At 43.7% G+C, this 22,953-nt stretch overlaps 1 long non-coding RNA gene across 1 annotated transcript; it reads left to right on the top strand.

Annotated features, from left to right (window-relative positions):
* Window positions 1-218: 218 nt before the first annotated feature.
* LOC116994900 lies at window positions 219-22,445 on the top strand. The gene is made up of 5 exons (XR_004417612.1): window positions 219-304; window positions 14,165-14,239; window positions 14,778-15,007; window positions 16,384-16,513; window positions 22,335-22,445. It is a non-coding gene; the product is annotated as an uncharacterized LOC116994900 (long non-coding RNA).
* Window positions 22,446-22,953: the final 508 nt, after the last annotated feature.

Below are 22,953 nucleotides of genomic sequence, written 5' to 3'. Positions count from 1 at the left end.
TACAAAAGAGGAAAAATACTGCAATTAGGCACTTGGCATCCATGCAGACCTGGTGGGCAGAAGAGTCCACAATGGCTAATGCAGGTGGGTACTGTGTTTGTTCCTGGAGACAAAGCCATGGCATGGAGGTGAGAGATTTCTTTGAGGTTGCAGAGATTCTGGAGAAGAAACAAGGAGGAAGAGAATATTTTGTGATGCCACACTTGCTGCTGTGTCCCCTGGAGCCCTGCGCATGGAACAGAGGAACAGAGGAAGCTGTGAGATGCTGACTGAAGCTTCAACAGTTTTCTCCTCTCTCTGGCTGGTGAGTACTGTTGTTAAAATAGACTCTTTCCAGCCATCCTCCTCATTGCTCCTACAAACCACAATAGTAAAAGCAGTGCAGATTGCCTTCCTCTGCCTGTGATTTACTAGGAACATTATCTCTTCCCTTAATTTTTGTCCAACCTTTTGTTGCCTATAAATTATTTTCCTTGACCCTAAATGAGAGCACTACACTGGGTCTGCAATGTGCACTATGTCTAGCCTTGTGGTCAGACATTGTAATGATGCGCCATATTTTAAAACTCAGTGGGTAGAAGAAGCAGGCTACATAAATATGTTAGAAAGCCTGCAGAGTGTGTTTGTTGCTTGTAGCTGAGTTAGGGCTGTTTGCAGGAAGTGCTTCTGTGCTGTGGGACGTTGTACTTTGTGCTTCTGAAGGACATGGAACATGGAGGGCGGGGGGCCTGGTGTTCACCAGATTTTGCTAGGAAAGACTCACCTTGATGTGGTTGTGGATGACGAACCTGCCACAAAGACCTTCATGCAGCTGTCAGCAGACAAGTTGTGAGGGGGGAAAAAGCAGTCACTGGAGGATGCTGCCTGATGTTGGTATGCGTCCACTCAGCTTCAGCCCTGCTCCTTCCAGCCTGGTTCTAGGGGCTGACACAGGTGATGGAAACCAGCCCGAAGGCAGCTCAGGCCATGGTAAGAGCAGTCTAATCCCTAGGTGAGAAAACCCACCAAGGCACAGTCCCTGTGAATACAAGAACAACTAATCTTTATATGGCAGGAGCCCTGTGGGGTGGCAGGGTGCTGGGGAAGTCAACACGGTGGCCATGTGTGCCTGGCAGTGGGAAGCAAACTTTTTTGGAACAGTTTTGCCACTGATTTCAGCAGAGCTGGGATTTTGGCACTGGTGGTGCCACGCAAAGGAGAACGCTCCCATCCTACACAAGCTCAGCTGCTCTGAGAGACGGATGTCCTACCACAGTTTGGAGTAAAAATCTGGGGACTGGAGATAGCAGACAAAGCACAGAGCCATGGTGAAACAGAGCTCTGTTCTTCTGTCTTTACCCAAACAAAAGTCCCATTGAAAGCTGTAAGACATTGAGTCCACTGATTGAAATATATATATATAAATACATGTAAAAATTTGATGCATTGCAGTTTCAGCTCTACATTTTCCCTTGATTTTAATTTTCTCTGTGGAGTTCAAATACAGAGTGTTCCTTCACAGCTTATTTTCAAAGCCATTTTTTTACTTTCATATTTAAACTTATTTAAGGCCCTTAGATTTTTCTCCCAGCTGTGGAAGGCAAAGACAGGAAGAGACAGAAAAGTCAAAGACTCTTTTACAGTCCTGAAACCTTTAAAGAGCATCCTTGAAATATCGAAAAAAACCCTTCGACAATAAAAAATATTTCCATTTTCTTAAAGGAAGAAAGTAAGTTATCTTTTTGAATATAGCCTCTACCCATTTTAAGAGTATGAAATAATTAAAGTGTGTATATGCATAATTATGCTTTGTCTTGATACCTGCAAGTATTTGGGAAGGGCAGGGGGGGCGTTGTTTCTCTTTTGCTCCTGTTTTCTCTCTCCTGTGTTACCAATCAGGCCCTGCTTCCCAAGCAGATGCCCTTGGAAAGGAGAAACGCCTGAGCTTATGCCAGAATCACTGTCCCTGTTGTTTGGCAAAACCAGGTTTCTGACATGTGTCACATGCAGCACATGCCCTTCCCAGGCTGGTGACTTTCTCAGGGATTTCATTCAGCTAGGAAGGGTATTGCTGTCTAAGATTTTCTTTCCATCCTTCTCTATGGTTGATGTAACTGTTTCAATTTTTTTTTGCTTGTTATGGGGAGGAAACAACCAGGTTTTGCATTCAAGCAGATTTGGCAGAAACGTGTGTGTCCAGGTGCCTCTTGGACATCTGAGCATTCCTGGGTGACTGAAGCTCTCATTAATGGGGCTGCAGTCTTGGTCTCACCCCTTTGCAAGTCTTAGGAGCCCAAGGTGCCTGGAAAAGCTTATCAAGTGCAGCTGAAAGAGGCAGCTGGCAGATGCAGCATCTAGTGCAGCAGTTTTTGGGCTCTATATCTGAGACTGGACAGGTAGAGGCCCTTGGGAGGCCTTTGCAGATTGTGAGGTGAGGGGACCATGTCCACTAGTGAGCTCTGGTAGCACTGAAACACTTTGCAGATATTTGCCTGTTTTGGTAACCATTTGCTTGGGTGACCAGTGGTGAGAGCACTCAGCCCTGACCTGTACTGCACAGACTATTATTTTTCCCTACAAGTAAGGTTTTTGCTTTCTCTCCCAAATACCTCAAGAATTTTTACGTGCCTAACTTCATCCTGGGTAGGGATTGGCAATGTCTAAAACAACACCTTTATTTTTCCCTCTCAGACAGCAAAGCTTTGTTTCTTTATCTGCCAAAAAGTCAGAGAATTTTCGTATTGCAAAACTTGATTTATTGTATCACATTTCTCCTGTACTGTTCTTCCTCCTCCAAAAGCCTCTTTCTCTGTAGTTCTTCAGACAACTTGTTATGTTTATATCTTCTGTATGACATTTGGAAGCTCGGTGGCTAGAGTAGAAGGCATGGAAAGACATTCCCCCAGGAAAACCACAAACAAAGTTGGTATTGGAGCTACTCAGCCTTGTAGGATGGGCTCTCTCCTGAACTCTTTTTGAAATATTGGAAGCTTTGTGCTCTAACAGGAGCAGTTGGGTTTGCTTTTCCAAGAGTAGAGTAAACTCTTAACAACTCTCCTAAATATTGAGGTGCAAGGATATCAATGAGACAGCCAAGGGAGTGTCGAGGTCATCCTAGAGGGTTGCCTCCAAGGCCAGTTTCTCATAGACCCTTCTCACCCTGGATAAGGAGGAGATTTTGTTACCATGGGGGAAAGTCCTCTAGCTGAAGCTAAGCAGGACAGCTTTCCACTTAAATAGCTTGGAGCAATCCAAGGTGCTGCCTGGTGCTTCCTGTCAGCAGCTGTGTAGCCTTCAGGTCATACACAGGTTACTTTATTGTCCTGAAGCTTGGGGGCATTGCCAGGGATGCTGTGTTTGTAAAATACCCTGTTAATATAGCTGGAAAGGATGATGAATTAATTCATTCCTCCTTTATTTTCTCTAGAGGAAGTATTTATTTATTTGTGGGGGTTTGTGCAGGTGTCTGCCACCTGGAGCACACCCAATTAAGTCAGGAGACTCAAAAACAGGCTGTGAGACTCACAGAGCATGAGAGGGAAGGACATACTGAGTGGGATTAGCACCCCAAGGAAAATTCCCACTGCCACCCTGCTCACAGCTTGCCCGAAGTCCTCCTTGCTTCTTAGAAACAACTGTTGCAGTAACAGCGCAACCCACTGTGTGAGGGTAGAAGGGGGTGAAGGGATGTGGGCACCATGGAGGAGTGGAGGAGTTTGCCCCTCATGGAACGGACTCCTTTTTCAGCCCCCAGTGGCAGGATAGTGACACTCAATTGTTTGACACTACCATCAAATTTTGATCCCACTGGCCAAATCCATCAGAGTTTGAGAGAAATTTAGGAATTAATTATATGTTCTCAGCAGATCTATGGAGCAGCTCATGAAATCAGGAAGTTGAGCCCAGCCAGGGATCCACCAAAGAGGTCCATGCTCATAGCTCAGTCTACCTGATGCTGATCCAGCATCTTGCCCATCCATATGGCAGTGGAAGCAGAGGATGGGAACTGATTAATGATGGGAAAGTGAGGATTGTTAGGGAACAGAAGACGTAAATCTGTGGAACCACTGACTCTACTAATTTCACTACCTTTTAAATGAGGGTGGGGGAGAAGAAAGAAAAGCAATCAATACTAGGATGCTTGTGGTTATTAGGACAAATCCATTTGAACCATGAAATTAATATTCTTAAGTGTGTTAAGTCTCTGTATGTTCTTATTCCTAAATCACTTTTTTAACGTTTTTTTCTTCCTCTCAGATCTTTTGCTAGATTGTTAAAAAATAATTAGAGGCCCAGTTAGAGCTCAGGGTGGCCAGCCATTGGAATAGGACTGTACATCAGCAGAAGCTCATCAGATAAAAGCTAAAAAAGTAGAAGGAAACTCCCAGACAGGTCTAAAGAAAGTGTTTCCAGAGCCCAGGAAGGGGAGGGAAGCTGAATGTTCGGCCTGTATATGAAACACATCTCTTCAGTTAGATTTTTCAGAGATATAACCCTGAAGGGTCTGTTGTGACTTTATTTCTTAAGAGTGTCAGACAGACACTTCTAAGATAGTACATTTATTTCCATTCCCTTTTGTGACAGTTGCAGATTCTCAGCAATGCCTGTTATGAAGTCTTGTTCTCAAGTGCCTTTTAAAAAAAGCTGCAGAGCCACAGTTATCCCAATTTCTATGGGGACTTGATAGATTTTCTGCATGTTATACAACTCCCAACATCTCATGAACAACTCAAGTATTTTCTGTTTAAAAATGGCCCAAACCCACTTGCCAAATCAGAGATTGAAACATGACATTGAAATAGTCAACCAAATATGTTCTTTATATTTTAAAAACAAGTAAACATGTTCTGCTCCTGCAAATGCAGGTCACCCAGGTCTGCCTAGACTATAGGCAGCAGGACAGGAACTTGGAACTCATTTGTCTCTTCAATATGGGTGTTAGGGTCTCCTTCTGCATCCCTTTAAGTTGGTATCATCCATAATAGGCTGTGTAACAGTACATGGGGGCTCCATTTGAAATTGGGTTTCCTTGGAAGCACTATCAGACAGATTTGCATGGAAGCACTCATATTAATGGCACTGCCTGCCTTGAGGATCTTCTCCCATAGATATATAAAGTGAAGGGTGGTGGGGGTAAGGAAGCTGGGGAGCTTTCTAATGGAGGTGGGGAAAAGAGGAGGGATTTCCTTTCCACCCTGACATCTCTGCCAGACCTGCCCTCCCACAGAGCCCCATCTTGCTGTGGCTCAGCTGGTGGTGGGAGGCACAGGAGCCTCTCGCTGGTAGAAAGCTTCTCTTTTTGCAGAGCCTTGGGGCTGATTTGCTAATTGGAGAGCATTGCTTTTGCTAATGGACACGCCTTGGGAGCTGCTCAGCTGGTGGCACTTGCTTCCCTCAGTCAATCTGAAGAAAGCTAAAACACTGTGCCAAGCTGTTGAAACATTGCACATCTGCCAGGCATTATAATTAGAAATAATCAGGTTCTGGAGGGGTTGTGCTGCACCTCCACATTTGGGATACTGCTTTGCTGCCAGTACAGCTGAAGTTAACACCTGAATGTGATGTTGTCTGGACAGCAACATTGCAGTGTGGATGCACAGGCTGGGCAAGCAGGCAGTGAGTCCAATTGGTTATGTAGGTGCTGCCCATGATGTACTAGATTTGATATCTTGCCATGATGTCCTTTTGGCATGATTTGGGGACTGCAAGTAACAGGTGTAGGCAGCATTACAGTTCAATCCCATAAGATTGAAAGCAGTAGCCCATGCAAGCCAGAGCACACCTGTAATGTTGTCCAAAGATGTTTTGTTATAAGGCTCTTTGGTGCCTCTGGTTCCATATGCAGCAAGCCTACAGCTCCTCTAGTCTCTTGTTTGCTGGATAAGCATGAGCTGGCTTTGTCACATGGCACCAATGTGACTGCTGGCAGAGCTTTCATTCACATTGATAAATGATGTACTGAAACATGACTGCCATTCTTCCATGTGCTTTCACAGCACCAAGGTGTTATTTTCAATTCTTGGGTGATTTTCTGTATCCACACAGGGAAAAAAATTAGGGAGCTCATTGTCCACAACTTGTGAAACAAATCAGAAGTCTTCCTCCTATACAAAATCCCCACAGTAAGTGGGGTGTAAGTGCTGTAAGACAGAATTTGGGATCCCTTGGGCCTTACTTGGCACATGGTATGCTAGAGAAATCCCTGAGCCATCTACTGCTTTTTGGAAGAGGGATTTAAACAGGACTAATATAAATGTTTCCTTTGCACTTTCTGTTTCAAGCTGGTGCTCCTTGTCTTGTCATCTCAACCTCCGTATTGATTTGTCTCTTCTTTCCTTCATACTCTTACCTCTGAAATTGTTTGGGCAATTAGCTGTTTCTTGTCACCCTTGGTCCTTTTTCTTAAAATTAGGAATGTTAGATACCTGGAAGTACTCATGCATGGCTCCTTCTCTTATTTTCTTTGTTCTGACAGCATTTCTTAGGTCTGTCTCACACTCAGACCCATTGGCTTTGTAATACTGGAATATGGCTAATAAGCAGTATGATTTTTATCCATATTGGTGTAAATCATTATGTTTATTTTTACCTCAAAGTGGCATCATTTTGAGAGCAGGAATGCTGACCTTGCTGTGGCCAGGAAGGGAGAGGATCTTTGCTGTAAGGAATACTAGAAGCACAGAGCAGTGGCCTTCTCTTCCCTTCCTTGTCTTCAGTGGCTGTATGAACTAATTCAAAATTGTTTTCCCCATTAAACTGAACAATAAGAATTAATAATAATCTAGAAGAATTGTATTTACTTCTTCTGCTCTTCCTGGAAATTAAGAGTGTTGCTAGCCATGTTTACCTCAAAGCATTCCGATTTCTTTTTGGTTCCTCAGTAAAAGTGCACAGGCAACAGACAACCACGTCTCTGTTCTGGCGTGACAACACAATTAGAAAATTGTATCTTTAAATACCAACTTAATCTAATCTGGGACAAAAACAATAAAAGGCTTTAGTCATAATTGCATGGTGCCTGCAGGCTGTCACCAGAGGGCAGAGACAAGGTTGTTCATTGCCACGTGTGGATAGTTTAGAAATTAAATCCCCTTTTCACAAAGGCAATAAATTCTGTTCTCACTTGTGTCCTTTCCAAATATTTCAGCTCTGTAACCAGATAGTTCATTTCATCAGCGTCTGTCAGAGACTTTCTCTTGCTTCTGTCAAGCTATGTACAAAGGGGCAAGGAGAAATGTCTTTATAAAACTACACACACTTGACTTTGTAACATCACAGCTTACATTTAATACTAGCTCTAAATATAAACAGGGCACTAACTTTTCCTTCACAGGGATTTTTCCGCTGTTTTGTATCTACAGTATACTCTAAGGATTCATGTCCACAGCAAGTATGGGGAGAATTTATTGGGAATGCTTCTTTGATCAAGAACTGTTCTCACACGTTATGCATAGAAAACTGGTATGGTTTCAACTAAGAAGAATACAGGTTTTAAATCCCAAAGCAGTAAGGTACAATTTATACACTGCCTACCCTGTGTAGGAAAGGCAGATTCTGAGAACTTCACCGTTTTCCATTACCTAAGTTGGAAAGACAGCGAAGGTTTTGAGAGCATCAGTGGCAGCCTATTAACTAATTTCTGTTCTGGAGAATACTGTGAAGGTTTTGGCACCAGGAAACCGGCAGCTCAGTCTCAGACACTGAAGCAAGGCACATCAAGGCACACCCCACCCATCAAGGCATACTCCACCTTTACAAAAACCCTGGCAGCAACGGGTAGTCATTGACTCAAAATAGCTCTGTCAGTGTTTCCAATTGAGGACTGGCACATGGAAAATCCTAGTAGAGAGAGAATGGGCAGAGGTGCCACAGGCTGGCCATTCTAGAGAGAAAAGTTTTCCACCAAGGACTCACTGGAGTAAGAGGCAGAAGTAGTAGACTTGGAGTCCCGGGCTTTCCTGCAGATATCAGGGACCTGATGGCACCATGGGTACCTGGTGGGAGGCAGATGTGCTCAGTGTTCTGCTTTTCCATGGCTGCGCACCTCCTTGTTGTAATTTATAAGCAGCTTGGTTTTGTTTTTAGGAAGAGGCTTTTAAAAGTCCTTACAATTCTCCCTGCTCATTTCCTGGATAGCTAAACTGAAAATTAACATCTAAGGACTCTGCACCTTGGGGAGGCTGAAGCTTCTGGATCCAATGATAGCAGGCAGGAAACGTGCTAGAGGCAGGACTACTTACAGGACATGAGCGCTGCTCATAGCCTTGGAAAGAACAAGGCAGGCTGGCTCCAAAGGACAGCATGGTAGTAAAACTGGCTTCATGAATCCTAGAGCACAGATTAACTATCTAATGTACTTTTTGTTTTAGCGTATAATAAAACATTCAGCTCTGTATGTATTCCTCTCTGAAGAGTGAAAAAATAATCCATTCAAAAGAACTGATTTCCAGCTTGGAAAGGATTTCTCCTGTGTCTGAACTCCAGTGATGCAGAAAACCCTGGGTGCTATTAGCAGTGTTCCCAGATCTTAAAATCCACCACTCTGCACAATGAAAACAAAGAAGTTAGACTGAAATAGGACAATGTCCTAAATGTAACACAGAGGTTTTGGAGGAGGCTAAGTGGGTATGCAACAAGCAGATTCAGCATCACTAATGTTGACTATGTTGATACAGCTGTGATCAGCTTTTTTTTGCCATTGAGTACCCTCTTGCTCCCATCTCCTGCAGGTTTGATGATGGGCAAAGACATTAGCAAATGCAGAAGCTCAGCATACGTGGGAGTTTGGCAAGAAGGCAGAGCAGCAATGAGAGCAAGGGAACTGTGTTTCTTCAGTGTGTCTGTTTTTAAGGAGCTGCTGGTGCAGGATGCACTTGCGAACTTTAGAGACAGCACTTGCAATTACTTGCACTCTTGCAGTTCAGGTAGTGATATTTCCCTCTCCTTCCTTTCCACTGCTCCTGGCCATGGCACTAGTGCAATCCCCAGGGGATATGTTTTTCCATGGACATCTTTGCTGCCAGCTTCCAGACAACTCCTGGAGGGGAGTTGCTCCTCAAGTAAGAGGCAAAGGCTTGATCCTGCTCTCTCCTTTCCATCCATCCTGTTGTTTAGATAGCTAATATTATAAGGGATCAGATAATTACATATTTCTGAACTTATGTTTGGGATCCAGAATGGAATAAAATATGTAGGAAAGCAAACTTGCTCTTTCACCACCCCCTTTTCCTGATCTCCTAAAGACTTAATCAGAGTCCAATTTCTCCTCACCTTACAGCAGGATATTTGATTTTTTAACTAGAAAATACACTAGCTCAAGGCAATGGAACAAGGAAAGGAAGAAGAGCTTTGTCAAAACGTATTAGAAATATATTGTAGGGTAGTGTTGTTTAGACCTACTAGCTAATGTTTGGGATCTGCATTTATTTATTTATGTTTACATATTTAAACCTTAAATTTTTGTAAAATAATCCAACTATAACTCTGATCACACTTACCTGCTCACAGTTTTAGATTAGTTTCATGATCATGATATCAAAGCACCTTAAAACAGATGCAAAGTACAGTAATTTCACGAATACAAGCTGCACGGACTATAAGCTGCATCTCCGGGTGTTGGCAAACATTTTGTTCCTTGTCCATAAATAAGCCGCACCTGATTATAAGCCGCTCTGTCGTTCGCAGCGAGGACCCGCGTGCAACAAAGTTGCCAAATAGTAACAGAATCGCGAGATGGCGGGGTTTACTGGCTCAGCTGGGGCTGTGCAGGCTTGGCCCGCTCGGGGCTGCCGACACTGCCACTGGGCTCGCTCACCCTGGCCCGGTGCTGCCCCATGGTGGCAGGCAGGGACGGAGCCCTCCGGCACCTGTGGCGGCGGCGGACGGAGACGGAGCCTGCCGGCACCTACGGTGGCGGCGAGTGGGGACAGAGCCCCTCCGCTCCCGTGGTGGCGAAGGCAGGAGGGGAAAGAGCACCCCCGCTCCCACCACGACAGCGGCAGGCGGAGGCGGAGCCTGCCTGCTCCTGCCGCGGCAGGCGGGGGCAGGAGCCCCCCGCTTACCCCACGGGCCGTGGGGATGGCAGCACGGAGCCCCCCGCCTCTCCCCCGCCTGAAGGAGGGAGCTCCCCTGCCTCCCTCCCTCCCCCCACGCTGCCGGCACTGAGCTGGCCCCACCCGCCGCGCAACACGGTAACCAATTTGTAACAATTGCGAAATCCTGGGTTTTACTGGCAGGTGCTCAGCTTGGCACCCTGGCTGGCACTTCCGGGGTTGTAAATGTCAGAAAATTTTTCACATATTAGCCGCTCCTGAGTGTAAGCCGCATTTCCGGTGTGGGAGCAAAATTTTAGTCAAAATGGTGCAGCTTGTATTCGTGAAATTACTGTAGTTTGACTGCAGTAATGATTTATTTCAGTGCTCAGTCAGGCTTATGTAATTTCTCAGTGCATTTTTCATGCTGAACATCTAATACTTAGATTTTGGATTATTGCAGTGTCTGTAGCTTTTTACCCCAAAATGTTATTTTGAACTGTCTCCCTTCAGCTATACCTTAGTGCAGCTTTGGTTTCGGAGAAGTTTTGTTACACAGAGTAGTTCTGCCAGGCCACATGATGAACTGCAAGAAGACTGAAGAATGCTGCTTATTTTGGTTTTGCTTATTTTAGTAGAACTGAGCCCAGTTTTTCACCTCATGACTATGGAGACTGCATTGCTGACCTAGCTTGCTGCTCCCACACTCTTGGGACAACCAGTGCTTCCAGAAAGTTGCTATCTGTCTTCTGAGGTGGATCCAGAGAGGTAGGCAGCAGATGGCTGCTGCCAATCAAGTTGATTTCTACCAACCAGATTTGCAATCTATAAATGTTCTCTTGGGTCTGCTGCTCATCATTTCAGTGCAAGGGTTTAACTTGAGTTAAGCCTTCACTTCAGCAAGTGTGGAAACATTTTTAATCAGAAGCAGGAATCATTGGACCAGATTGCCAAATCAGATTAGAAGCAGTTTCTATGACCATTGTAAGCATCATAAAGTGCCTGGACATGGGAAACATCAATATATAAACAAGATACCCCCTGATTTTTTTATTATTTCGGCCTGTGACAGTGAAAAGCATTTGAAAGGCCGGATCCTTTGTAATGCTGAATATCCTCAACTCCAGCTGCACTCCTTGAAAGCCAGTGTGCTCAGTGACTCCCCAGGAGGCCCATCTGGTAACGGCCCCACACTGCTCTCCCTGCCAGGGAGCAGTCACTACCCTCCCAAGAATGGAAATTAAAAGAGCAACCTGACTCCATTTAGAACCGCAAGACATTCCTTGTATGTGGAATTACTTCATATTCAATATTTCTGCATAGCTGTGCTGCTACTTACAGAAACATGTTTTCACAGCTTAAATACATTCACCCCCACTGAACCTCAGATCTCTATTTATGATTTGACATGTCCTCAGGAGATCTTCAGGACCCACACAGGGTCCTGGATATACGTGAACTAAGTAGTGATAGGAAGAAAAAAAAACACTTCTGGAAATTAAAAAGTAACTGAATTTAGATCAAACACATGGAAAGTCTGGCTTTTGCCCTAGAAGGTTAATCACTATTTGGAATTTTTTGCCATGGGAGATTCCTTGTGTAATTGTTGAAAGGCGAGATCAAAACCCAACATCATCTTTTGAATGCCAGTGTCACGTCTGGATAAAAACAAGCTGGATCAGCCCTAACAATATTTGCTCCCAGACAAGCTGCTGAAGTTCTGACTACATTTGGGATAGGAAGGAATTTCCTCATGTGGTGAATTGGCAAAACCTTGGGATTTGGCTTGTTCTTGTACATTGCTCAAGGACCCTTTTTTTGAGTCTTGTTTCACATTCTTTGACTTTCTGCAGCCTTGTGATCAGAGTTAAATATTCAACTTTTCCCACCACTGGGCCCTCTTTTGTTTCTAAATGTTTCTTCTGCTTTACCAAACTGGTATGGATGAATCTCATTTTTCTGCATTACAAAGATAGTCTAGCAATGGCAGAAATAATCTACATTATTACTAACCTAGAAATAAGATACAGGGAAAGGAAAAGGGCAAAGGGAATAATTAGCTGCACAGTCAGCTACAACCTTCAACTTCATTCTCTGGAAAACAAATGAATTGCAGGATGCTCTAGTGTACAGAGGTATGATCAAATAACTGTTGGTTAGGGCAGCACTACATGTAAGGAGCAACCTCTCTGCTTTCATGTGTGACTGAATCATTGTCATTGTTCAGTATGAAGCAAAGGAAATATTAGCTAAACCTCGCAGTAAACAACAAAATTCCTTTTTTATTCTCTTGCTGTTACAGAAAATGGTCTGCAGGTCTGATAGATACTTACAGCACACTTGGTTACTGTTGTTATTTCAGGCATATTAGTTCCAGATCTTTATGAGCAACCCCAGTCCTTTCTTTTGGTGTTCTCAGCAACCTTTGTGTACTTGAGCCTAGCATGATCCCAATATGAGGCTTTGTACTGGAGTGGCTGGGAGTGAGCTTTGACATGGGCGGAGGGCCAACAGCTTGATCCAGCAACAGCTACTTGAACCCATGCTTTTCTACCTGTTTTTTATTGTTCTGCAAAAGTACTCTTGTTTTATACAGCAGTCTCTGGGTTGTTAAACACCTCTCTCACAAAAACCTGCAGTTTGAAATCTACCAAAACTGGACAGTTATGTAAAGCTTGTCTTGTGAGCACATGAGCATATGAGAAAAGTGAAAATTGGAGCACAAAGAGAAGAGTAAATGGTATATTTTCTCTCAAAGCAATATTACCTTCAGCATGTTGTAATAGTAAGCAATGTTTCCATTAGTTCAATACCTAGTTCCATTAGCTACAGTTACACTGGTCCATTCTGTGGAGTGGTGGGGCACTTTCCCAGATAGAGCGCTGCTGTCATCCCTTCCTCCTGTCACATTGGAGTGTGTGTTTGAGTTTAATAGCAATTTTGTTGTTCATGGGCTGCCCCATGGATCAGAGGCTGATGAGGATGCTGGTGCAGTGACGACAGTGGAAAAGGACAGCAGCCCCTGCACGGATCTGACAGACATAACCACAACTATGTGACCAACAAAGTGCTCATTGCTGCTGTTGAGTCCAGCATCACCAACATGCAAAGCTTAAAGGGCTCTTTGACAGGTCCCCAATTATACTGCAATCCTTTCACTTAGTTCTGCTTTGCCCCTGTCCTGCTGCTGCTGAAGTCCCTAACACAAGTGCTCTGCCCTCTGTTGTGCTGGAGTATTTGTCCTGCTTGGTCAAAAAAAGGAGTAAGCTGTGATGAGGCGTGAAAGGCAAATGGAGAGGCAGGAACTATGCTCTTTCCATTGTTTTACTATTGTTCATCATTTTGTTGTTTCACTGTTAATTGCTGTTAATCTGAGGTATGCACATGGAGCATGTTCTGCATGTTCCTATTTGGAACTGACAGAGAGGGAGCATCTCAAAAAAACCCTGAGGATTTTTGAGATCACAAACCTTAGAAAGATAACAAAATTAGCACACATAATTCCGCTTGATTTTCTTTATGGCTGCAGACAAGGTTAGCAGGCATAGACTCTTAGAAACCTTGTTTCTAAACAAGGTTTAGATTCCAAAAAATCTGAAATGGTGTTAACCTGATTTATTATTGTATGTATTGTTTTTCTCATGGAAAAGATGTCAAAATTAGGAACAAATTACATGAAAACATCATAAATTACAACAACTGAATACTGAGAGAAATTTTAAAAAACCAATTTTTTTGTTTCCTTCATAATTATCTAAAAGTGAGAGCTGGAGATTGACTCCTTTTTAATGCACCTTTACTCTAACTTGAACTGTAGGGAGGGTTTAAGCAGTTCCCTTGTGAGGACAATGATGACACCTAAGCTTGGTGAAACTGCACAGTGTGGTCTCTAGTGTGGTCTGCAATAGACCTGTCTGTCCTCAGAGTTCTTCTTGCATTATGGTAGCACAAGCAATTCTCTCTGTCTCCTAGATGCCAGCTCTCATCTGTTCCTGGAATTAAATTCTAGACCAGTAGCATGCAATTTAATAGCAAAACATCTATTTGATCTCCAATTTATTTTCATTCTTATAAAGAAATGTTAATTTCTCTAATTTATGTTGATTTTTTCTCGTGCACCCCCTGTTTCTCCCACACATTCCAACTTGTGACAGAGATGCTTCTGTGATGAAAGAAAGTAGGACCTGGGACAAGACAGGCATGATCTGGAGGCTTCAGAGCATCATCTTGTAAGTACCTTGTCTTTATTGTCTCATGGTATGAACATGAGTCCTTGTCCTTGTTGATCTGGTTGATTCAAGAGGTAAAAATGGAGTGCACTGGTATCAATGGGTTATCCTTAGGGCTGAAGAATGAGGCTACCCATTAGATATATTTGAAAATCTCAGTTACTTATGTTCTCAGCAAAAGCTCCTAATTTTCTCAGCTCTTTCTGTAAACTCAGCATAAAAGGATTGCATAATGGCCACAGCGACTCCCACAACTATTGTTTACATCTGTCAGCTAATCCTTTCTGTGAGTCAGGCAGTGCCTACTGGGTTGGGCACTTGACTGGGATTAGAAACTCATTATTATGATGATGCATACTGCAGTGCTGCCTGGAGGCCTCAGCAGAATTATGGCCACATTGTGCTAGACAACACATAGACCTAGAGCTTGTAGCCTACTGTTAGAGCACCCTCACTCTAATTCTGGATTAGACCCCATTTATTCTCATGGCCCTTGGGGTAAAAAATCTAATAGTGTTCTGTTTCCATATCTTTTCAGGGGAAATGATAACTCATTTCCTAGTATCAGTCAATGTCTGTATCCACCTGCTTTTGGAGGAGAATGCCAGGATGATGTCACCCAAAGGCTGCAGGTCAATGCTGCAGCACAAGTGGGAACAGCATTTTCCCTGTTCAAGTGCCTCTACTATTCAGCGGAATGGTTTTTGCAATGGGAGTTTGAGGCTTTTCCAGCAGTGCTGCTGCACCCAGGGAAGATGCACAGCACAGGTGAGAAGCACAGCAAGTCTTGAGTTGCACCATGGCTGTTTGCAGCCGTGAGTTGCTTGCTGAGCCCTCAGCTCAGTAAATGACTTCAGAATCTCCCTTCTTCCCTCTCAGGGCTGCACATGTGCCCGTCCTATTGAGTGGCCCTTGTTGGGTAGTTGGCAGACTCTGTTCGTCCCTGTCCTTTCAGGCTTTAGGTGTTCCTACTGCTGTTCCAAGTGCCAGCACACCATGTTAGTACTCCATCTGTGCACCACCACAGCCACGCACCTATGACTGTAGCTAAGCCTGAGCCTGGTCTGTGCCTACCCTTCACTCCCTGGCACCTACTGCTCTACAATGTTGTTCAAGTGTGAGTCTTAACAGGGATAAGCTGTACTTATAGTTTCTGACTGACCTTATAGTTTCACATCAGAGTGAACTTGACTGGATTTTATCACCCCATAGAAGCTGCTTCTTGTCTGTTCTGTGTCGTTTGCTAAGGTGGCCATACAAATAGCTTGGAAAACTGCACTGAGTTGTGTACAGGCAAACCCTTTGGGTGTTGTCCACTACCTCATTTCTCTTGCCAGAAATACTCTGGTCAGTATTGCTGGTAGGGCCACTCTGCAAGATGCTCCTAAGGAAGAACGAAGTTATCTGAGACATCTTTCAAAGACAGGAGCAAGGCTGGTGCTTGCTGAGGAATTCTTGAACAGCTTCAACTTCATCTCTCTCCGTTTTAAACCCAGACTCCTTCTCTGAAAGCTATTACAATGTGGTGGCATGGTTACAGCCATCACAGGCTGGAGCTGGCACACACTGAGTTATCTTGTTGTAAACTTTTTTGTCTTATGGGAAATTTGAGAGTTAAACACTCACTTGGTCTGCTGCTCTTTATTTGAGACTGACCAGTCTGAATCCCTTTTGATAAACTATCAATAGGAGTCTCAACCAGAGTTAAGTTCCTATCAGTTTAATTAAAGAAGATCACTGGAGAGACAACCCCTGTGAAATGCTCCCATAGTGTAGAAGGCTACACTGTGAGTGCTCCCCTGAGTAATCACCAGAAACTGCTATCAGCAATGTAATCAGAAATGACTGAAGAGCTTAACTTGAAACTTAGACAACACATGGCAAAGAAAAGATGAGACAACGACTGAGGACTAATCACATCCATTGTATCATGAGAGTAACAGAAAAGTAAATAGACATTGGCACTGTAAGGTGGTCTGAGACGCAGGTCTGTAGGAAACTGGGCTTTGTTAGGTTTGTTTATACAGTATGGTCAAGGTTTTTACATACTACTCTGCTATTATAGACACAAGGTCAGTAAGTTAAAACCTTGATAACCAAAGCAAAGTTTTATTTAAAGAATTTCTTTACCTGTTGCATTCTAGCTCTTTCAGTAGCTTTTGAGGATGTGGTACTACGTGAATGAGGCTGGATATGAGAAGTTGGAAAAAGACAGCAGGAAGAAGAAAGCGTGTAGGGTCAGCCTGGAGTTTACTTCTTGCTCCTTCTTCACTGGTGAGTTAATGGTACTGGCCACAGTGGTATGGACTATACTAGGTCACCTTTGAGGACCAAAATGCATTTGATAGATGCATCTTCCAAAATTTTTGTTTTGTCTTCACAAATTAGTGTTTATAGAACCTAACCAGAGATTAGATTAGTGCACTGCTCCCGTGGGATGCAGACTTTAGGGTTTAGGTAATGTTCTATGGCTAACAAGAGCCAACAAGTTATACCTGAGTCATTCTCCTGGGTGAAACATGCCCTGATGATCACAGGAGCATACTCATGGGAAATGACAAATGTCGACACAGGGGCAGTCATCTCCCATTGTGTCTAACCAAGCAGAACTTGCAGTGGAAGAGCCACTGAGGTGACTGATCTCAATGTTTATCCTAGTGCTGATATCAGGCTGCCAATGAGATTAGAAGGATGACACTTAATGTAGTCTTTTGGTAGTGGGGCAAAACTCATATTCTGAGCATAAGCTGCTTAGGAAAAGCTTCTTTTACTTAGTATTTGTCACTTGTTACTGATGTTTTATTACATTGATAGCCATCCCCTAAAATATTCTTACCCCCTAAAATGTTCTTACCTGTTTCATATGTAGATATACTCCCTTCAACATCTAACATATTTTGAGAGAACAAGACTGTAGACAAGAGTTAGACCTGCTTAATTACACTGACATAAACTTAGTGAAGCCTCCTTTTTGACCTGTAAAACAGCACCTAATGTACTTTCCGAGACACTGTGTTTCTTTCTTCTGGAAGCCATATCCAGCATATGGTGACCAAAGATCCACAGTAAGGTGGACCTTACTCGGGAGAAGCTTACACTGAGCCTAGCAGGATCTCTAGGTTGAGCACAAAATGTCAAATTTCATCATGTAGGGCAAAACACTGCATTTCCGCAAACATTTCTTTGGTCCACTCCCTTCCAGATTAGGTAAGCCAGACACATTCCTTCTAGCTGAAATAGTGTTTTTTTCTTTTTTTGTTTTCCCCACAAGCTTCTCAGGTATACAAAAGGATATTGCGGTGTACAGTCACCTAACGGTGACTGTAATGTGCACTGTGCAGAAGAGTCTCAGGGAGTTGTACAATGAAATTCTACAATGATCTTAATCATGAAGGCCAATTAAGAGCAGTAGTTAACCTATATTTTTCTACCCTACTTTGGGAGTCAACTTACACCCAGGATTTCAAATACTAGTTGGAAGTGCATTGCATTGTCCAGAGGCATAATTACAGAGAGCTGTAGTTGTCTTTATCACAAAGTTTTAATTAGCAGGACACATTAAATAACTAGCTGATACAGATCTTAATGAATCATTTATAGACCTACATCTAAGACAATTATGTATGTAGCTGGTCATACATAATCATTTGCGTACTTCTGGGCTTATGTGAAATGGAATATACATTGTCCTCGTGTGTTGTAAAGGTGAAAGGGACAGGACACAAAACTGGGGCAACAGCCTACTTTAACCAAACAGCTTTTGTCTGGACCATTGTTGACAAGATTGGGGAGGAAATATGAATAGTTGGCTTCAAAAGAAATCCACCTTGAGGAAAAGCAGCAGGTCTGCGTTCCTGAATTGTTGACTGGTTTGGGCTTTGTGTTTTTAAATTGAGGTGTTGCTCCACATGGACCCTTTATGTGGAGCTGCTCAGGAATGAGGGCAGATGCACACCAGAGTGAGAACAGGGTTTCTGGGGCAAGCTGGGACTCTGGTGTCTGCAAGCCATGTCATGCCATTCTTGCTGTGGCTCCCTGACAGCCTAGCCTGCCTTAGATGTGTCCCTTTTTTCTCCAGCACTGCCTGGCCAGAAGCATGGAGAAACTCCTCCAGAGCAACCACTGTAGACCCCTAGCAGCCAGATCTTTTCTCCACTGGGAATGTTCCCAGCTCTCTAGCTCTACCAGCTTGCTTGCTGCTTAGTATGTCTAGATAAAAAGTGGGAAACATGCCTAATATCCAATTGCTCTGGGGCTAATTCTTGATCTGAGCACTGTTTCAGGGCCAGATTTTCATAGTATTTGTTTGTGACCGCTCCTTGATAATTAAAAAGATGTATATGTTGTCTGTTTGGGCAGGTGAAAAAGGCAGGGGAGCAGCTGGCTGTGAAAGCACATTTATTGTCACTGCTGAATTCTGCAGAGCTCAGTCAGATTACGCACACGGCATGGTGGAAGACATGGAAACAAATCAGTTGTGGTGTAAAAGGTGTAACACGTGCCTCTTCCTCCTCTTTGCCTAGAAGATGCAGCTGGTCACAGGCAGGCTGCTCTCCTTAATCAGCCCCGGTGAAGGGCGGTCCAACTGATGTAGCGTCGCTTGGGAACTTGTTTTTTGGAGAAGCCTGCCAGGCTCCAGGATGCATATATTTGGCATGGTGCCAGTCCTGGATATTTCAGGAAGCTTATCCCTCCCATCCACTGTGCTGACCTCTATTGTGTACTTGTTTCTGCCTCTCCCTGCCCCATGGGCCATTTTGATATCTGCCTCAGGTCCTTGTACAATTTGGAGCTGTTTGTTTTGTCTCCTATTTCTTTAACAAGTGGCACTTTAATGACAGATTGTAGGTAACAAAATATGCCCAAAACCACCACTCAAACTCTCCCAAACTTATTGCATCAAATAGACATATTTGTCCATGGTCTTTCTTGCCATTTCTGACTTGGCTTTCTCTGCTTAGCTGAAGCTCCATTTGGAGCCTGTGTTTATCTGATTGCAAGGCAAAACCTAGTAATAAACAACAGTATTAGCAACCCATGTAATGTTGTAATCCAAAGTATTTTAAAAGCAGCATTGAATAATTTTCTCAATTATCCACAGAGTCTGCTGTTAACAGGTTTCCCTGGTTCCCTACCACCAGAGGAACTCTGCTGATCTCTGCAAAACTTCTTTCAGTTTAAGTACAGAGTTCTCCTTAAAATTAGAGGCCTTTTAAGAGTTAATATGTTAATCTCCTGATGTACCACAGCAAGCATCTGGAATAGATCTGCCTGGACTGTTTACACTGTGCTTCCTTGCAGGGTGGTTAGAAGTGAGGGAGCACTTATGGCAAGAACTGATGTGGTGTAGGGTTTGACAGCATCTTTCCACACCTAGTTGTTGCTTTTGTGAAGGAGGGAGGAGCAGAGGCTTCCAGTATGGCTCTCACTATGGTTTTTCAGCTTCTCCCTGTGAGGGGAGGAGGCTGTCACAGAGCAGGAGGTTATCCCATGCTCAGTTTTCCCCAGAATGTCCAAGGTAGGTGGCAGAGGTTTCCTTTGCTGCCTTCTCCTGAAGGAAAATAAGAAACCTAATGAAAGACGTTTACTTTCTCTCTCTGAGACAGAATATAGTTAGTATGAGGTTCAACCCACTGAGCCTAGGGGCACCTATACTAGAGAAGCATGACACATGCTCCATCCAGCAGGGCAGCTGCTGGGAATGCTCTCAGCACCGTATCTGAGGGCAGCCTACGTGCTGAAGCTGACAGTCACTCTGGACTGATGGCTGTAATAACTTTGCGCTTTGTGACTGTCGCTGTTTTTATCCTCCCAATTCCCCCGGGAGGTAGGGAAGTGCTGTTAGTCATTTTATAGGGAGAAATTGAGCCGTGGTGTGATGAGGCCACACAGGGAGTCAGCAGCAGAGACGCTCTGCTATCAGAGCCTCCTCTCCTTCCTTATCAACTCTGCCCGATCTTGTGCTCAAATAAGACTCGTGGAAATGGCTCCTGAGTGACTGTGAAGAGTAGGAAGGAGCCAGGGAAATGGGAAGAGTAGTGCCTGCTCCCAACACCAAAACTAGGCTACCTGAAAGCCCTCAGTACACTGAAAGATGACAGCTTTGCTCCAGTGCTGTGTTTTCAAGTAGAGCAGATTTTTTGCCAGTTCTTGTTAGACTTTCAGAATTGGTTTTCCAGCCACCGCCAACTCTGTCTGGGCACAGGTCCATGTTTACTCAAGCTCCACAGCCAGAAATATGGTGAGCCCTGGTTCATGCTAGTGTGTGGTTGTGCTGAATGCATCAAAATGCGTCATCAAGAGTCACCAGCTATATAACGTATGAGCCGTGGCAGGGAAATCAGAGAGTATATAACACAACATTGAGGAGAGTAACAGCTCTGGAAGCCAGAAACACATTTAAAACACTCTGAATTTTAAAAACACTTTATCACAAGGTCAGTTCCTAAAGTAATTTTTTTTTTTTTAAAGGCCATGTTTTAATTCCTGAGCTGGATCAGAAGCACAGTTTATTTTACACGAGCCAATGGTACCAATTAAAGCCTGAGACTTTCAAAGCAGCACACGGGACTCAACTACACATCTTCCATTAATTATCTCTTGGCCAAGTTAACACCGCACAAGTAATATGTCACAAGCTCATTTTCTGTCATTAAATTCAGCAGATACGACCTTGATCCTTTCTGAGAGCACACCTTCTCAGTAATAAAATGCTCTTTTATTGCAGGCGCTTTTTGAAGAATGCCATTTTAATGTCAGGTTATACTGGAGAAGAGTCCAGCTCCCATTTTTTCGGACCTTCTGAAGCAGGAAAGAACTAACAGCCTGCATTAGACATCTTATCAGTGTAGAGCCTGGACTAAATGTGTCTTTATTGACCTTCTCCTTCTCTTGGTACAGCAAAGAAATTACCTTAGTTTCAAAAAAGCTGACATAGGTACAGCTGGTACGTATTAGTACTTCAGTTGTATATTGCTTGAACACAAATAATTGGGCAGCTGTGATTTTACTTGCTTGACTCCTTGATGTATGTGCTTAAAAAGTTTTGGGAGCAAGTAGTCTGGATTCCAAATCCAACATTTTGGCCTCCATGGTGAGGCAGCTTTGCCCTGGGAAAAGTGTCCTCTGCCGCTTACAGACGTGGTATGTGATCTAGGACCTATTGAACTAGGGCTTGCCACTGTTTTCCACCCTCAGAAATTGTTTCAGGTTTTTGTTCCTATTCCCTCTCCCATCCTTCCATATAAAATTCAGGGGCCAAAAGGAACCTATTCCCAGTGCCTACCTTTATGCAACAAAACCCAGCAATGCATTAACTGCCAGAAATGACAATTTATGCATCAACTTGCTCTGCCACAGGTTTTTTCTGAGAAGGAAAACCAAAAAAGGCTCGGTTTGGAATAAACCCATAACATGTGTGGGGTTGCCATTTTAAAAAGAAAATGTAGAAAAAAACAGCCACTAGTGTTTGCCATATCCTTGCCTTACCCTTCACCAAAAGCAGTGCTGACAGAGCACAGTGTTGAACAGACAAGTACATCGCTCAGTCCATCTGGCTGTCCGGTGCCTCTGAAGACAACAGCTGGCCTCAAAATGGGAAGGAGGTAACCTGCTGAGTGAAGGTGTACAGATAATAAATTAGCCCCCCAAAAACTGAGAACAAGAAGAAAGAAATTACTGTCCAAAAATTTAAGATAAAGGGCTGAGGATTATGCCGTATTAAGCAGCCTCTTCTATGGGCAATTATCACTAGGCATCAGCAGCAACACAGCAGATTTTCTAGCAGGTCTTGGGAGGTCCTCCAGCAAGACGGACATAGAGATTGTGGGGCAGTAAGAAGCACCCAAGCCTCAGCATTTTAGAGATGATTGTACTTGTGTGGGTTTGTTCTGACAGACACCAGCTGGAGAATGCTCTACATGGCTCAGATGGGGTCTGCAATCCTGTTGGGATGCTCTGCTAAATCAGGCAGTATTAATGGAAGGCTGCAGTTGAAATTTCTTTAAGTGAATACCAGTGGGTTTATTGTGGGGTTTTATTTTTATTATTATTATAATTGTCACTGCTTGTGAAGAATCTGCTTTTTCTTTTACAGCAGCTATTTTGAGACTAGGAAAAAGTTGACTTGGAAGACTCTTGCTCCTCTTGCTGTGCAGGCACTGACTCAAGAAGAGCTGGATGCAGACACAGCACAGCTGAAGCCAGAGCAGCTGTGTGTAAGTGTGGAGTTTTTTCCTCTCCTGGAGTCACATTTAAGATCAGAGGTGGGATTGTGTGCCAGTGGTTGCAACCTAATTTTGACTGCTTCGTTATATGTACTGGACTGTTGTGCGTATCTGTGTGGCACAGGAGCTCTGAAGCACATCTCTGAATTGCTGTCAGTGTGAAGAATCTCCCCCCCAGTCATCCACAACTATAGGCACAGAAAAACAATCTCTTGGACTGACAAAGTTGCAGAGGCTAAAAGCTTCTGTTTTGAGGCTATCAAGGATGCATATTGCACTTTGCTTCCTCCACATCCTAAAGAGCCTTTCCTAGAAGGGCTCTATGACGTGCTGCACCAGGGCTCTGGACCTGGTTTCCCACAGGCATAAATATGAGTGCAGGTGAGCAAAGGCTGATAATGTCTTAACCAAACCCACAGGTGAAGAAACAGCTTCTTGACAGGAATGCCTTGAGGTGAAATACACTTAATATTCTGATGAGCTGAAACA

The sequence above is a fragment of the Catharus ustulatus genome, chromosome 4 (assembly GCF_009819885.2).
Source record: "Catharus ustulatus isolate bCatUst1 chromosome 4, bCatUst1.pri.v2, whole genome shotgun sequence".
In the NCBI taxonomy this organism is placed as follows: domain Eukaryota; kingdom Metazoa; phylum Chordata; class Aves; order Passeriformes; family Turdidae; genus Catharus; species Catharus ustulatus.
The sequence above is the reverse complement of the archived record's forward strand: the minus strand, read 5'-3'. Positions and strand labels throughout refer to the sequence as shown.